Below are 16,800 nucleotides of genomic sequence, written 5' to 3'. Positions count from 1 at the left end.
GCCACCGCAATGAGAAGCCTGCACACTGCAACCAAGAGTAGCTCCCACTTGCTGCAATTAGAGAAAAGCCTGCACACAGCAACGAAGACCCAATGCAGCCAAAAATAAATTAATTAATTAATTTAAAATAAAAAGAAGTCTTCACCTTAATTTTTAAGAGATATCTTTGTTGGGTATAGAATTCTGTATTGGGAGTCAGTTTCCTTCAATTCTTTAAAGATATTATATATTTTTGTTCAGTTTTTTTAGCATTTTTATTGAAAAATAAGTGTCAGTCCTTGTTTGAAGGTAATGTATCTTCTCTCTGCTTTTAAGATTTTGCCTCTGGCAAGCTCACCAACCTTGGTCCAACTGTGTATCCTTACATAACCCTGTGACCCAGCTCTAAGCCTGCTCAGCCATGTGATGGGGGCAGTCCTGCCTACCCAGACACCTGGTAGTAAGCATGCCCATCCTTACTCCTGAGCCAATACCACTGGGACGCTTAACTGTAATTGAGAAATTGCAGGAGGCTCAGTGTAAGCTAGCTCTAGAATTAAAAACTCCAGAGATCCCATACTTTTATATGCTTTACCTCTGGAAACCCCACCAGATTTTCATTCTGAAGAATGCAGGAAACTCCCCTTAAGAATACAAAGGGAGGGAAGGAAACCATTTGAAATATGCCCAGAATATCCTTTCCTTCATTATGTTCTTGTAACAAGTGGAACTACTTAACCAAAGTATTATCTGACTTGGGAAAGACAGCTCCCTCTAGTCTTCCTGTCTTATTTAAGGGAGATAAGAAGGCTGAGAAGCGTTTATGAAAGTCATAGCTAAGGGGTACAGGCACACTAAAAGGTTGAGATCTAATCATAGATTTAGAGAATGGTTGCCTCTCTTAACACTTATCTCCACATCAATAGGGCATCTGTACAATAGCAGATGATTACAACAGAAAGAACTGCAAATCTTAGACCTAATTTAAGAAGAAGTCACTAGGGAAACCCAAAGACAGTGGGGAAACAAAAACAAATACACCAGAATATATTTTAGTCTCTGACACTCACAGCTACAACAAATAGTAAACACAGCCAAACTTCTAGCCAGATAAACATAAAACCTCACATTAAAGACCTATTTACCTCAGTTCTTTTACCTGGAACATCATGCTAAGCTTTAAATAAAAATGTACAGGGCATACTAAAATCAAAAACAAAAACAAACTAAAGAAACCCACGCTTGAAGAGTTAGAGCAACCCTCAGACTCATATATGATGCATATATGGAATAAACTTTGGAATTATTAGGTCTGGAATTTAAAATAACTGTGATTAATATGCTAAGATCTCTAATGAAAAAAAGTAGAAAATATGTAAGAATAGATGAGTAAAATAAGCAGAGATAAAAACTCTATAAAAGAATCATAAAGAAATTCTAGAAATTAAAAAAAAAAGACAAAAAACACCTATTACAGAAATGAAGAATGCACATTAGCACCCTGGACAGAGCCAAGGAAAGTAGAAACTTTGAAGTTGTTGATAGCATATTTCCAAACCAAAACTCAAAGAGAAAAAAAATATTAAAAAAATGGAAGAGACTATCTAAAAACTGTTGAACAAATACAAAAGATATAGCATGTATAATGGGAAACAAGTAGGAGAAGGAAAAGAGAAATGAGCATAAGAAATATTTGGAGCTGTGATGGTTGAAATTTTCCAAAATTAATAACAGATGCTAAAGCACAGATCCTGGAAGCCTATATTAACCAAGCAGGATAAATATCAAAAACAGGCATATTATTTAAACTGAAGAGATCCAAAGACAAAGAGAAAAGCTTGGAAGAAGTTAGAGAAAAAAAAGATCACCTTACATATAGAAGAAGAAGTAGAAGAGAGAAGTTCCCACAAATAGGTATGTGGGAACTTGGTTAAAAATAATCATTGAGGAAATGACTGCATTCAACAAACTGCATTGAAGCAATTAACTTTTGTAGGAAAAAAATAGATTCCTATGTCATATTAGGCATAAAATAAATTTCAATTGGGATAAACATATAATATGATATACAGATACTTGTTAGAATTGAAATAACATATATCTTAGGAAATTTGGGATAAGGAATGATATCTAGGCAAGATACAAACAAAAATCATAAGGAAAAGGTAAATGTATTTGATTACATAAAATATTAAACATGTTACAACAAAGTATCACATGCAAATGTGAATAAAAAGAAAGACTATTTTCCACAGATCTAATAAAATATTAATGTCAATAAGATTTACAGAATATTTACAAATCAATTATAAAAAATTCTCAGTAAGGAAATAGTCAAGAATATGTATAGGTATTTCAAAGAAGATAAAATACAAATGTCTAATAAACATATGAAGAAATATTTAACAACTAGTAATAAGGGAGATGAAAATTAAAACAGCAAGATACAATTCTATACCTATAATATGGGCAAAAATAAAGATATAACAATATGAACTATTTACAACAAGTAGGTGTTCAAACAGGTGATATCTAAGTTTTCTTTCATCTCTAATTTTAAAAGTTTTAGTAAGATTATTTTACTTTCAAGATTATAAATAGAAGTCTGATAAAAATATTATTTTCATTAATTTTGATGTTTTTAACTTCTAATCCAAAAGAACATAAGGCAAATGTTTATAAACAATGAGTGAATTTTAGGGGATTTTTAAAGCATTGGATTTTCTAATCAGGCTATCATGTAAATGATTGCCTATTTGGTACTGTGTCTTTGCAAACAACTAACAAAGGTGCCTATCACTTGTATTCTTTGGAACAATAGATACTAATAGTTTATGTATAGAGCACTTGTCCTTTCTTTATTAAGAAAACAACCTATTAATATTACTGCAAAGTACTATTTCATAAGGGATTTCTTTTTGTCCTTAACATAGCATATACCAGACATAAACAAAGGACGAGTAGAGAGTTCATAAATGGAAAGAGATATGTAATTATTATACAATGGTTATTCACAAAAGACAAAATTAGAATTATAGTTAAAAAATACAGAAGCTATAGTGAAGAGTGGGGGGAAATGAGACCACTAAAGGGTCTTTTCTAAGGTTGTTAAGATCCATGAAAATTATTGCTAATTTATGACTCTACTTTCTAAGCCCAAGGCATCTTTGGATAACTATAGAAATATTACCTTAATAATAAGAAGAAATTTCTTTCATTAAGGTAAGTTATTCCTTTGAATTAATTGATATTTTTCTGGTTGTGCAACCTTATTGTCCATTGCAGATTAAATATGAAATTGTGATTTTCTATTAAAAACAATTTTCTTGGAACAACAACAAAAAAAGCTTTTTTAGATTTCTCACTGAGTTTTGTTTATATATCCTATAGGTCCCATCAAATGCAGAGTCCATTCTTTCCAGGAAAAAAAGGAAAAATAAATCAGAATAGAGACAAAGGAATGTGTTGACACTCGTCTCTCAGGATTTAAGAGCTCTATAATATCAGGGATTGTTTTGTTTACTAAACTCTTTATAGTCTTCCCTTCCTTTAATACTATCCCCATCAACTTCATCCAACATGATTTTTTTACAAACCTTAATACCATATAGCACCCTAAAAATATAGTGTAGATCCCAAATGAAGCCTCAAAATGGGCTTCATTTCCCACATTATTTCTACAATTCTCCCAAAGTCACTTTTAAAAAAATTCTTAACATAGGTGTTTGACATTTTCTCATGTAAAATATGAATGAAATAGTCTATAAAAACTTTATCATCTAATTAATAACAGTGAGGTTATTATGCAAATGACACTTCAAGATAAGTCACCTAGTTTTCTAATATAGTGATTTTAAAAGAACGACTTCTAGACCATCAGCATATCATCACCTAAAAACTTGTCCAAAATGCAAATTCTTTTCTTGCCTCTCCCGAAACAACTGACTTCGATTTTCTGGGATTCCAAGTGGGGGCCCAGGATTCTGTGTTTTAATAAGCCCTGCAGATGATTCCAATGCAATTTAAAATTTGAAAAGCATTACCTCTAATGCTGCATATGTAGAAATTTTGATAATTTCCCTAGTATTGATAACATCACATAGGGAAATAACATGGTTTTGTCATATAGAATTATTTATTTTTATCTCATAGGATCAATTATCTTAACCACAGTGAAATTTGAGCTTAGTCTTGTAAGTCTGAAGTGAACTAAAGTAGGAATTTCAATATCTGGTGACAAAGGAAACACGTTTAAAAAAGAACTGCTGTGGTAATAAATCCCAGAGAAGGAGACATTTTGATGGCTGATAAAATGTATGACTTTTTACTAAGAGGTATCAGGTTAAGGGTCTTGGATAATATGAGAGTTTTTCATCATGAATTTTTCATCTTATTATTCAGTGTTTACCCTTTTCTTCCCAACTTACCTCTGAATGTAGGAGAGAAGAACACTGCATAGGAGCCCATGTTAATAATGGCTAATGCCCTCTGGTAATTGATTGCTGCACTTAACTTTTTAAAAAATCTATAATCTCCTTGGAAATATTGCTTCAGAAAGGTTAATTTTAGATATATTTATAATTTGCTTTGCTTTGTAGTGTGCTACTACTTTCTTTCAGAAGAATAAAACAACTTAACTCTAGCCAAGGATTTGTAAAATTATCAGTAGTTGGAAAAGTCTAAATTGATTTGACACTTACTATTTTTAAATTATCTTTTGGCCTAATGTTTACATAATTAACTGAATCCTTTTATAAATTACTTGAGAATTCTAGGATTTACTATCTTTAAATATTAGGGTTTCTAATGCATTTTTAAAGGTTTTGGATGTTATTCTCTAATTCCTAATGAAAAGAATGATTATTGCAACCGATTCCAATATTGTCACAGTAATGGCAATTCCACCCAACAGGAGTCCTTTTAGTAAGATAAATAACTTTAGGTAATAATTTTCCCAATAATTAAATAAGCAAATAAAATTACTGTTAAGTAATAAACAACAAATATTTGATGATTACATGAAGAATATGAAATCCAATTAAATCTCAGAATTAAGGAATGATGAAAGCCTAAACTATGGCAATAGAGTACAAAACAGAGAGGATTTCAAACACTCTTAAGACTACCAAAAAATAGCTCATGGAAAACACTTGCTTTCCATAGGTGCGTTAAAGGTTATCTTTATTTTATTTATTTTTATAAGATTTTTTTTGATGTGGACAATTTTTAAAGTCTTTATTGAATATGTTACAATATTGCTTCGTTTCATGTTTTAGTTTTTTGGCCCCGAGGCATGTGGGATCTTAGCTCCCCGACAAGGTATCCAACCCACACCCCCTTCACTGAAAGGCAAAGTTTTAACCACTGGACCACCAGGGAAGTCCCTAAAGACTAGCTTTAAATGCTTAACAAGTAGAATGGAAGAGTGAGATAGGGAGAGAGGAGAGGAAAAGAGGCGAGATGAGAAAAAGAAAGAGGGAAACTGTAGAGCAGAATTAAATTTACAATTAGGATACTTGGATATAATTATCAAATGGAGAATCTAAATAATTGTAGAAATCAATCCATTTATTAATAAAAATATCCCAAGCTACAGTAAAAGAGTGTTTTAATATATATACCCATGTCATGTGGATTGCCTATATCCTGCAAGATTTGAGAGAGGAAATTAAGGGCTTACAATACAAGCATTGTCAGAATCAGAATGTCCTTTGTAGAGAGTGACTTTACATCAGATGTTCCAAATTTATCAGGAAATAGCAATGGCATTGACTGTTAGTTGTCACTGAAAAGTATGATTTCACTAAAGGAAAAGGAAAAATATTAAACTATTCTCAGAGAGGACAAATTAGATGATGTTACCGTTATTCGAAAACTCTTCAAAAGATCATTTGTTAAGGTTCCTAACTTTAAAATAGGCTTTTTGCATATGTATGAACTTTAAAAAAAATCTATTTTAAACTTTAGAAGAATGTATGATACTTTAAATAACAGCAGCAAGAAGTGTATCATGATCATACCATCTAGAACAATTTTTGTACAAAGAAGCACTCCAATTATTATTTGTTGAATGGAAATTATAAAAATTAAGAACAATACATTTTAAAATGCATTTATATCAATAAAATATCACTAAGTAAAGTATGTAAATGGCTTTCCTTAGAATAAACACATCTAAAGTCAAAAATGTCAGAAATAGAGATCACAACTGCTAGCACCAAATACAGCTACTGGTGTGTGTGTGTGTGTGTGTGTGTGTGTGTGTGTGTGTGTGTGTGTGTGTGTGTGTGTGTGTGTGTGTGTGTGTGTGGTGTGTGCGCGTGTGTGAAAAATCTTGTTAAAGGCATCTTCATAATTTAACCATTTATTTCCTGTCAAGAACCATACATATCCCCAGGGTGTTGTAAGGGTAAATATAAATCAGAAAAAAAGAATCCCTGGTACAGAAAGGAAAGGAGATTCCTTTCCCTGCCCATTTTCTTTCAGAGCACTGCATTAAAAATAAAACAAAAAAATTATAATTGTAAATTCTTTCTCTGTCTCTTGGAGATGTATGAAACCTTTTTGAAACCTAAATAAGACTCTTGTCAGCGTTACAAACCAGAAATGTCTTTCTCAAGGACCTGGAAGCCATCTCTCTGAAAAGTATTCATCCCTTATCACTTAGTGCTGTGGGAGTATAGAAGACTAACTACAGTGAGCTTTTTGCTCCAAAATTCCTACCTGCCATAAAAATATCTTTCTTTCCTTCCTTGTTTCTTTCTTTTTTCTTTTTTGATAAAATCAGGTACCTAACACAAAGGGTCATCTTATTTCCAGATGAATTTAGGATGAACTATATGTGACAAATGGTGTTGTCAATTCCCCTTACTTGAGAACTAGTGATTATTTATCTTGAGAAAATACATGCAATGCCTTGTATCTACCTGGCTATATAAAAGGGTGAGAATTCTTCCCATTTTAACAATATCTTAGCAGATTTCCTGTGATGTGAATAGCATTGCTTCAATGCTTGTTCAATTATTAAACTATTTCCTTTCTCTTCAAACTTTGTGGAATATTTTTCTGGGTCGGGAGGAAATTTTGTTTTTAATTATATTTCCCCAACAATGTGTAACAGAGGACTTGCCACACAAATACCTATTAACTGGTTAAAAATATTTTAATAATACAAAGCCAGTGGCCAATATTTAAAGAAAAATATTTTTTCCTACCCTATAATTGTACTTGCATGGTTTTCTGTAAGTATTAATTTTTATTTTTTCTTTATCTTTTATCTCATTTAATATAAAATTCTATTCAATCTGAAGGATGAAAAACAAAACAGCAGAAAATTAGAGAGCTTCTGTTCAGGATACGTGCTTAGATAAAAAGAAAAAAAAAAGTGATGGAAACTAAAGTACCATTTAGATTGTGAAACAATGAGGATATCCCTAAAGGGTAATGGAAAATTTGTTAAATAACGCAGCAATGGTTTAGAACCAAAAGGTACAACAAACTATTCATGGTACTGGGATTTTTAAAACTTATTCTGGAAGAAAGGAACTCATAAATGTAAAATAAGGGCATAGAGGCCAAAGGATAATGGGATAATAAAATAAATAGTGCAAGTAAAAATAAGATAAAATGACTAAATTGAGCAGGAACCTTTCTGAGGGCACTGAACTTGAGTTAAAAAATGTGAATAAGTGTAGGTGGTTGCAGAGCTGAAAGAATTATATATGGCATAGAATGTGTATTCGTTAAGATTAAATCAATAAAAATTGTCATTCGGTTGTTTATCATAAATTATTACACATCCTATGCATTTTCTTACACTTATTTAATATATTAATTCAAGACACAGGGAAAGCTAACTGTGAAAAAATATGAAATATTAAAAAATGAAATATACTTTAACAAATTTTTCTTGAGTATCTACAAGTGAGATGCTACAGAAGATAAAAAGACAATATAATCTCTGCCTTCAAGTATAATACTCTATGTAAGTTAGGCATTAGTCAGATAGATATTCAATCAGAATTTTTTAATTGCTTATTATAGGGGAAAAAAAAAACTATTGTGAGTACTGGCTATCATAGTGAATTTTGGAAACTTTTACTGGCACCACAGTTCTGACTTAGCAATACCTCTCAATAACAAAAGCATAGTCACTAACAAGAACAATCACTAAGCAAAAAAATTATGAATGAACATTAGCTTTGAGCAAATCTACTCCCTTGTGAAATCTTCAAGGTGTGTCACTTAGGAAATTTAAAATAAAGATTGTTAAAATTTGGTAATTAAGTAATTAATAAGCCAGCTAATCTTAAGAAAATATATTTTGCTTTGTTAAAATATTTTATCTGTGGTTGTTCCCTCTTTCAACAATATCTAAGAAACTAATATTCAACTAGGAGATTAAACCATATATTAAAGAATCTCTATTGTCTATAGAAAGGCACATGCAATATAGAAGATGCATATATTCAAGTAGAGTGTACTATAATGCTGAATGGAGTGAGTGGACAGCATTGCAGACAACTGATTATGAAAGGAGGGAATATATATTTTGTAAAATAGATACAAAATATGTGGAGTTTTCTACTTCACAGAGTCTATCCTTATATCCTTGTCTCCTAGTATAAAATGGACCTTGTCCTTCCATTATATTATGTTACCTACAATATTGTATTGTATTTAATTAATACATTTCCATCTCCCTTCACTAGATGTATTCTACTTGAGGGCAAAGACCATGCTGGCCTCATTTCAAATTAATTCACTAAATAATGAAGGAATAATAATTAATACTATATCAGATTATTGGAAATCAAATTTGACATTATAGCTATTGATTAACATGTTACAGAATACTACTGATTTTTAAACAATTAATTTCTGCTTGGTATCCCTGAAGCATTTAATTGATTGTCCCCCCATCCTCCCCACTCACCTCTTCTACATGGTCATGACTGTGTGGTGAGCATGGCCAACACGTGCTACAAAGCATAATCAAAAATATTTCCACATTGTATATAGATCACTATAATCACAGTGTTCTTTCTAATAACCAGAATATTTACCCCATGGGACAGCATTCTTTTTAGCAAATACTGAAGGAGTAGCAAGGGGCACTAGCTTGTGTCAGATCAGAAAAATAACAGCAGAGGAAGCTAAAACACTGAGCTTTTTTTTTTTTTTTTTTTTTTTTTTTCGGGCCGCGGGCCTTTTTTTCTTTTCGGAGCACAGGCTCCGTACGCACAGGCTCAGCGGCCATGGCTCACGGGCCCAGCCGCTCCGTGGCATGTGGGATCTTCCCGGACCGGGGCACGAACCCGTGTGCCCTGCATCGGCAGGCGGACTCTCAGCCACTGCGCCACCAGGGAAGCCCAACACTGAGCTTTATATCCTTTTTTTTTTTTCCTCAGCATTCAGGCTTTTCGGAAACTTTACCCTTTGTTTCAGAAAAGTCTTTAGTCTGTCAGTCACTGTAAAGAGAATATATGTAAAGTTCTAAAGCAATTTGTTCTCCTTTTTCTTTTAGCTTACCTCATCATTTGCCTTTCCAAATTCAACTATTTGGGGAAAGGCCTATGACAGACATTGGAAATTGACAGAGAGTAATAAACTGAAGGGCAAGTCACATGGAAACATTTTTTAAACCAAGAACTCATAATAGCATTTTTCTGATGAAGCAAATTAAGAAAAAATGTTGTTTCTCAGCTCAAATAAATGATTTCTTCCAAGTTTGTTTTACATATGGATAAAATTCTATTGATTCATTGTCTTTGCTAGGAGAGAAGTGATACAAACTTATTCTGAAGACCACACATTCTGAGATTTGTTTCCTCTTTTGAAAAAAGAATGAAAATTTTAGGAATCTTCTTAGGAGTTTTAGGAATTCCTGTATGAAAATTAAGTCATCATCACTTTCTACCTGTTTGGGCTAGATAATTAATCTTCCTGAAGCTCAATTACTCAGCCTAAAAAGTGAGAATATTATTATATAATACTTCCCAGAATTGTAAGGAAAATTTAATTAGGTAATGTTTATAAAACAGTAAGCACAGAACAAACACACAGAGGATGCTCAATTAATGCTAGTTTTCCTGTCTGATAAATTAAATTATCTGGAGAATGTCATTAATTCATATACTATTGCATTTATAAATCACAAACCCAACTTGAAAGTTTGACTGTTACCTACAGAATATATATCCAAAGGTGGTAACCTTACAATAGTAGTATATGGTGGTGGTACAAAATCATATATGGAACTGTTTATTATGAAATTCTGTATCTTCAGAATATTATCCCAAATGGTTAATTATTTATAATTTTTTTTAACATCTTTATTGGGGTATAATTGCTTTACAATGGTGTGTTAGTTTCTGCTTTATAACAAAGTGAATCAGTTATACATATACATATGTTCCCATATCTCTTCCCTCTTTATTTATAATTTTTAAGGGTCATAAAAAGAATAAAATGAACAATATACAGTGAACAAAATATCATACTGTTCATATGCAAAAAGATTTTCTTACATCTTCTGAGACTTTCCTAGAGGTGTTTTTTGGAGTTATAATTTTAACAAGAATGACTATAAAAGAAACTCCTATTTTATTAAACCAGTGTTGAATTAAAACTGACCCATATCCAGCTCAATATTATGCCTCATCTTTTATCTCCATGATGTTATTTAACCAAAAATATAAAATTGTATTTCCTACATCTGTGAAAATATTATAGGTATAATCTCAATCCACATATTTCATGCCCATCTTGTTTGAGCACTCTGTCTCACCAAGTCAAAGCGGAATTTTTCTAAACCAAGTCGTTTTCATCTCTAGTCTCCATGAGACTCACAGTCTCCAGCTAGTGTACAATCACTTTCTTGAGGAAAGGTAACAAAGGTTTAGGAGTGTGCTAATTTGTCACTTATATATAGCACTATGAAATTAATATCCCAATATGTGAAGTTAAAGAATCTCCCCTTTATATATATAATTCTTCCCTTTAAAGTATTTTAATCCAAAACTTCTAAAGCAATTATTTTGTAAATTATTTAATCACAGTACTTCCATCACCAACCCTCCCCCCCCTCACAGTGGGCTTACCTACATCTGACAGTCTCATAGCAGTCTGAATGCATTGGACATTAACTTTTAAACATCAGCTAGTTATTATGGATACAGAACAGAAAGTACCCTTTAGAACACTTGTCAGCTAAATTTCTGTATCTACAACATTTAGCTAAGATTTTCGTCAGTGTAAAGAAAATAATCCTGTGTAGCTAAAGTCTGAGTTTTCTTCTTCCTTCTGTATATCAAAATGAATCCTTAAAATCTTTTGTTTTCTTCTATATCAATTTCCTCATGTTGTCCCTGTATCTCTTATAGTAGTCACCATCTCTTATATCAGTCACCTATTATAAAATGAGTACTCAGTATACTTTTGACATACTTGAGCACCAGTCTGATGGGAAGCATTTGGTTTGCTGGTTAATGATATAATCACATCGGGTTGTTTTAAACTGAATGAAAACAAAGTCCAGAAATTCAGATTTTAGCCTTCTATGTTCCCCTCCATATCTTTTTGTACTTCTTTCCATTTATATATGGAGCCATTCAATGGCCATTATTACAAATGTTTAAAAATATTTAACTTTAGTGAATTAATCAATTTTTTTTGAAAACATGAATTTTTTTTTGAAAACATTTATTTAGATGTTCTGGGAAAAGAGAAAAAAAAGGTAACAATAAGTATATTCTCTTTTCTTTCTTTTTTTAATCTTAAATAAAAGTGACCCACAATGACTCACAACTAATTATCAATCCTGGATGATAGATAAATTTTATTATTTTTGTACCTTTCTCTGTTTTTTGAACTTGAAAAAATAATAGTTAAAGGTTTTGCCTTGTTAGTTAAATTTTAGGACACTCGATGCTATTGTTTTTTAGTTTTAGGGAGGTTTTAAGGTATTTTCAACACCAACACATGTGATGCCTTTGTTTCTTTTGATTTTCCAGAGATTGGCTTCTTATAATAACACTTTAGGAAAATAATTTTGAGTATGTTTATAAGGAGCAAACTAAGAGATTGTGTATGACTTGCTATGACACAATCATTCACACTGCAGGATTGTCTTGAGGCATTAGAATCTTCACACTCCTTCAATTTAAAAAATCATATTTCAAAGAAACTCTGAAATAACCCGTTCATATAATTGTATGTGATAAAATAGATGTATGTAAAAGAGCTTAACTTGCTGTCAATAACCCAGGATGTAGCACTGGACTGCTACAGTTTTGACTCTGTGAACTTAGCCAAGAATACCAAGAGCTTTACTTGGCCTCAGTTTTTTGTTTGTTTCCTTTTGTTTGCCAGATACAAAATAACAGGGATACACTTGCTTTTTAGGTCACTTCCAAAATGATCACTCTGTGTTTCTATAATTTATACTTTTAAAAATTACAATTAAATAAATCAGTTTACATCTGGTAATAATCAAGACAAGATTTAGGCAATATTCTTTAGCTTGAGGTTGCCTAAATATTTTAACTTAATGATTTTCAGATTTTCAAGGTATTTTATCATCTACTCAAATTAAGAATGCTTTTCCCTTTCTGGGCTGACAGTTTTTTTACTTCTTTTTTTTTTATTATGTAGAAATATACGTATTTCAGGAATTGAAAAAAATGGTCAGAGTATTACATTTCTTTTAAATCCCCATACATTAAATTCTCAAATGACTCAAAAATATCCTGAGGTCCTATGAATTAAACTCAAAGTTACACTTTTAAAAAGCTCAAACAACTCAAAGATACCAAGACATCCTCAGACCAAAGTTGACATGTTTGCAGCCATTGAAGACAAATGACAGAGGTTTGCTTTTAGGGCATTGGTGGATATCCAAAGGAAATTTCTGGACTATAGCTCTTGCACAGAGAAAATGGTGTTCTAATCATTTTTTTCCCCTAAACTTTCCTAGTTTCTAACATGTGTGGTAAAATGCATAATGTCCACTCATAATGCAATTATATTAGACCCCTAACCATGGCAAGGGCTAATTAGGGCTTGTCTAAAGATTTCTCTAAATAGAGTAAGAAGTCATATAATCAGATGAGAATTGGAATAAGTTATTCATCCTCAGTGCAAACAATTAAGATATCTTCTATTGTTTAAATTAAGATTTTACCCATCATGGATTTGATCTACCTTAATTGAAAATGCATGTTATAATATTAATTTTTTTATTCCCATTTGAAAGAAAAATAAGTAACATTGATAAGATTTCTGGCTCCATTTCTAGGTAGTCCTGAGGATACCCTATCATATGTTATCACAAATAAAATATCAAAAATGTATTGCTCTTTCCAAAGTTTAATTTACTTGTGCTTTGATAAAGACCCTTATATTCACAGAACACTGAGGCTAAGATGCAAAAGAAATTGTTGAAAGTATGAAAAATATGAAAACGTTTTAAAAACCTTTGGAAGCAACAAGGAGTAAAAGTGACACTAAAGCAAAGTAAAGCAATCAAAGGAAAGAAATCTTGAGAGAGTCAGTCAGACAAGAAGAAATATAATTGTCAGCAATGACAAAATACAGAAGTCCAGATTCAAGTAATAATATATAGTTCTTAAAGGAGGCAGTTTCCAAGACACACAAATGTATATGACACATAATGAATGAAAAATAATAATTAAAGCATTATTATTTGCTAATCAAAGTGAAACCAAAATCAAATCACCACAATCAAATTGAAGTGAAAAAAAGAAAAACAATTTTAAAAATCCCTGATATCAGAAAAAAAAAAATCTTATCCAAAGATCAAAATGTCAGACACAACTGATGAAAATAATGTTATAAAAGTTGGATTTTAATTTTTTTAATATTAAAAAATATCCTCTACACTTCTGACATAAACAAATGCAGCTTAATTGTAGAGACAAAAGTCATATAGGTGTCTGAATTTTTAAAAAAATACAAAACAGAAACCTAAATACCAGAAAACTAATGGAGTAACATCTATAGAAATTTTTGGTAGTAAATATTAGATTTCTAGAAGTTTATATTACGTCATTTTATGTTAAAGAGTATATGAAAAAGATAAGTATCTATTTAAAGTTTAAAAAATAGAAGCATGCATGTGACTTCCTAAAATGATATTACTTAAAGACATAATTAAAATTATTCAAAACTGAGGAATTCAAGGGTCAAATGCCTGGAGATAAATATTGTGGCAGAGTGTATCTTCGTAAATAACTAAGTCAATAATTTAAATTCTCTTCTTTCAATATGTTTGCCATCTCTCCAGTGAGAGGTGGAGCCTATGTCTCTTCTCCTTGAACTAGAGTGGAACTTTGCAACTAACACAACTGTTCTGAGTTGAACTGTGTTCCCTTCCCCTGCTCTCAAAAAAAAAAAAGATATGTTAAAATCTTAACCCCTAATACCCTAGAAGATGACTTTATTTAAAAATAGAGCCATTGCAGATGTAATTGGTTAAGATGAGGTCATGCTGGAGTAGAGTGGGTCCCTAATCCAATATGACTGGTGTCCTTATAAGAAGATGGTCAGGCTTCCCTGGTGGTGCACTGGTTGAGAATCTGCCTGCTAATGCAGAAGACACGGGTTCGAGCCCTGGTCTGGGAGGATCCCACATGCCGCGGAGCAATTAGGCCCATGAGCGACAACTACTGAGCCTGCGCGTCTGGTGCCTGTGCTCCGCAACAAGAAAGGCCGTGATAGTGAGAGGCCCGCACACCGTGATGAAGAGTGGCCCCTGCTTGCCACAACTAGAGAAAGTCCTCGCACAGAAATGAAGACCCAACACAGCAAAAATAAATTAATTAATTAATAAACTCCTACCCCAACATCTTAAAAAAAAAAAAAAAAAGAAGATGGTCATATGAAGATAGAGACACATGAGGAAAACACCATGTAAAGATACAGGATTGAAGAGATGCATCTACAAGACGAGGAACACTAAAAATTGTGAGGAAACCACCAGAAACTAGGAAGAAATAAGGAAGGATTTTGTTTTCAGAAGGAAAATGGCCCTGCTGACATACTGATTTTAGACTTCTAGCCTCTAGAACCCTGAGGCAACAAACTTCTCTTGTTTTAAGCCCCCAGTTTGTGGTACTACATTATGGCAGACCTAGGAAACTAGTATAATGACCAAAAAGTTATGGCAGAAGGGACACTATATGTATATTGATGTAGGACAGAAAAACTAGATTTTCCACCTGGATCTCTCTGCTGCGAGAAGTGCCTTGAGAGCTCTGCGTTGACATGTGAAAACTCTGAGTACCCTGAATCTAGCATGCTACGGAGATCATGTTGAAAAATCACATTGAGATAGAGAGCAAAGTGTCTCAATACAAAATCAAGGTTTAAAAAAAAATTATATTTCTATACCACAGTGAGAAATAAATTAAAAATAAATCAAAAATAAAATAACATTTACAACAGCATAAACAATTAAATACTTAGGAAAAATTCTAACAGAAGATGTGGAGGAACCCTAAATAAAAACTATGAAACTTTTTTAAGATAAATTACAGACTGAAGTTAAATAGAGGGGTATACCATGATCATGGATTGGAAAGATCAATATCATAAAGATATCAATTATTTCTGTAGAAGAAAATAAATCAAAACACCGTAAACTTCTTTTAACATGCTGTCATCTGAGTGTCATTCCAAAAGAAAGTTCTGAATTGGAAAGATGAATGAAGTTTTGTAGAGCTCAAGCAAGAGAGAATAACTAAAGTTTACCTAACTTGAAGAACAGTTGGTCAAATTCGCCTCCTGGAAGATGGAAAATTTACTCTTGTAGTTTAACAGCAATTGTTTGAGCAAAGTGTCTTCAGCAATGTGGATGTTAAAGTCATGAGAGGGCTACCAATAAGGATAAGGGCAAATAAAAGTAGGTCCTAATGTTACACAAGGCTCAAAGTGGAAACATTTTAGGCTTTCAAGGTCCCTCACAGTCCTCTCTTGTTCAAGAGGGAACTTGAATCTCATAATTTGACCACATGTAGATTTGTTCAGAATTCTAGATTGATGCCACTCATTGATCGTGGTCCCAGGTTCATTGGTGATGGTTGCCATTAGGGCTCCTTATGATTTTTGTCTTTGTAGTTGAATTTAAATTATCTAGCCAATGAGTTGCTATGCAGAAGACATTAAGACTCTGGAGAGAACAGGGAAAAAATTCTGCAGAAAACAATTAGCTTTCCTTTCTTGTTTATGTGAAAATTATACAGTACATCTCTGGGTAGGTAGTGCATACTACTTTCCCTAAGTCAGCACAAGCATTGCCCTGTGTGCTGAGTATATTTAAAGCTTTTCCCATGGAAAGAAAAAAAAAAAAAGAAGAAGAAATTTACCGTAAAATAAACTTTTGCTAAATTTGAAAAAAAAATAAAAAGCTTTTCTGCATTGCACTACAGCTTGGTGAATTTATACCAGTTCTTGCAATTCTTATTTAAGTTTCCTAGGTTACTAAAATGGTTGTTTCAATAATGGCATAATAGGGCTTCCCTGGTGGTGCAGTGGTTGAGAGTCCGCCTGCCGATGCAGGGGACATGGGTTTGTGTCCTGGTGCAGGAAGATCCCACATGCCGCAGAGCGGCTGGGCCCCTGAGCCATGGCCGCTGAGCCTGCGCGTCCAGAGCCTGTGCTCTGCAACGGGAGAGGCCACAACAGTGAGAGGCCCGCGTACCTCAAAAAAAAATAAATAAAAATAATGGCATAATAAATTGATTTTGAACTAAGAGAGAAAACAGCAACTCAGGATTCACTGGTACATATAGTTTGTTATGT

The sequence above is a fragment of the Aethalodelphis obliquidens genome, unplaced genomic scaffold (genome assembly GCF_003676395.1).
Source record: "Aethalodelphis obliquidens isolate GAN/ISIS:26980383/991018 unplaced genomic scaffold, ASM367639v1 scaffold1, whole genome shotgun sequence".
Lineage (NCBI taxonomy): Eukaryota > Metazoa > Chordata > Mammalia > Artiodactyla > Delphinidae > Aethalodelphis > Aethalodelphis obliquidens.
Note: the sequence above shows the minus strand (reverse complement) of the source record.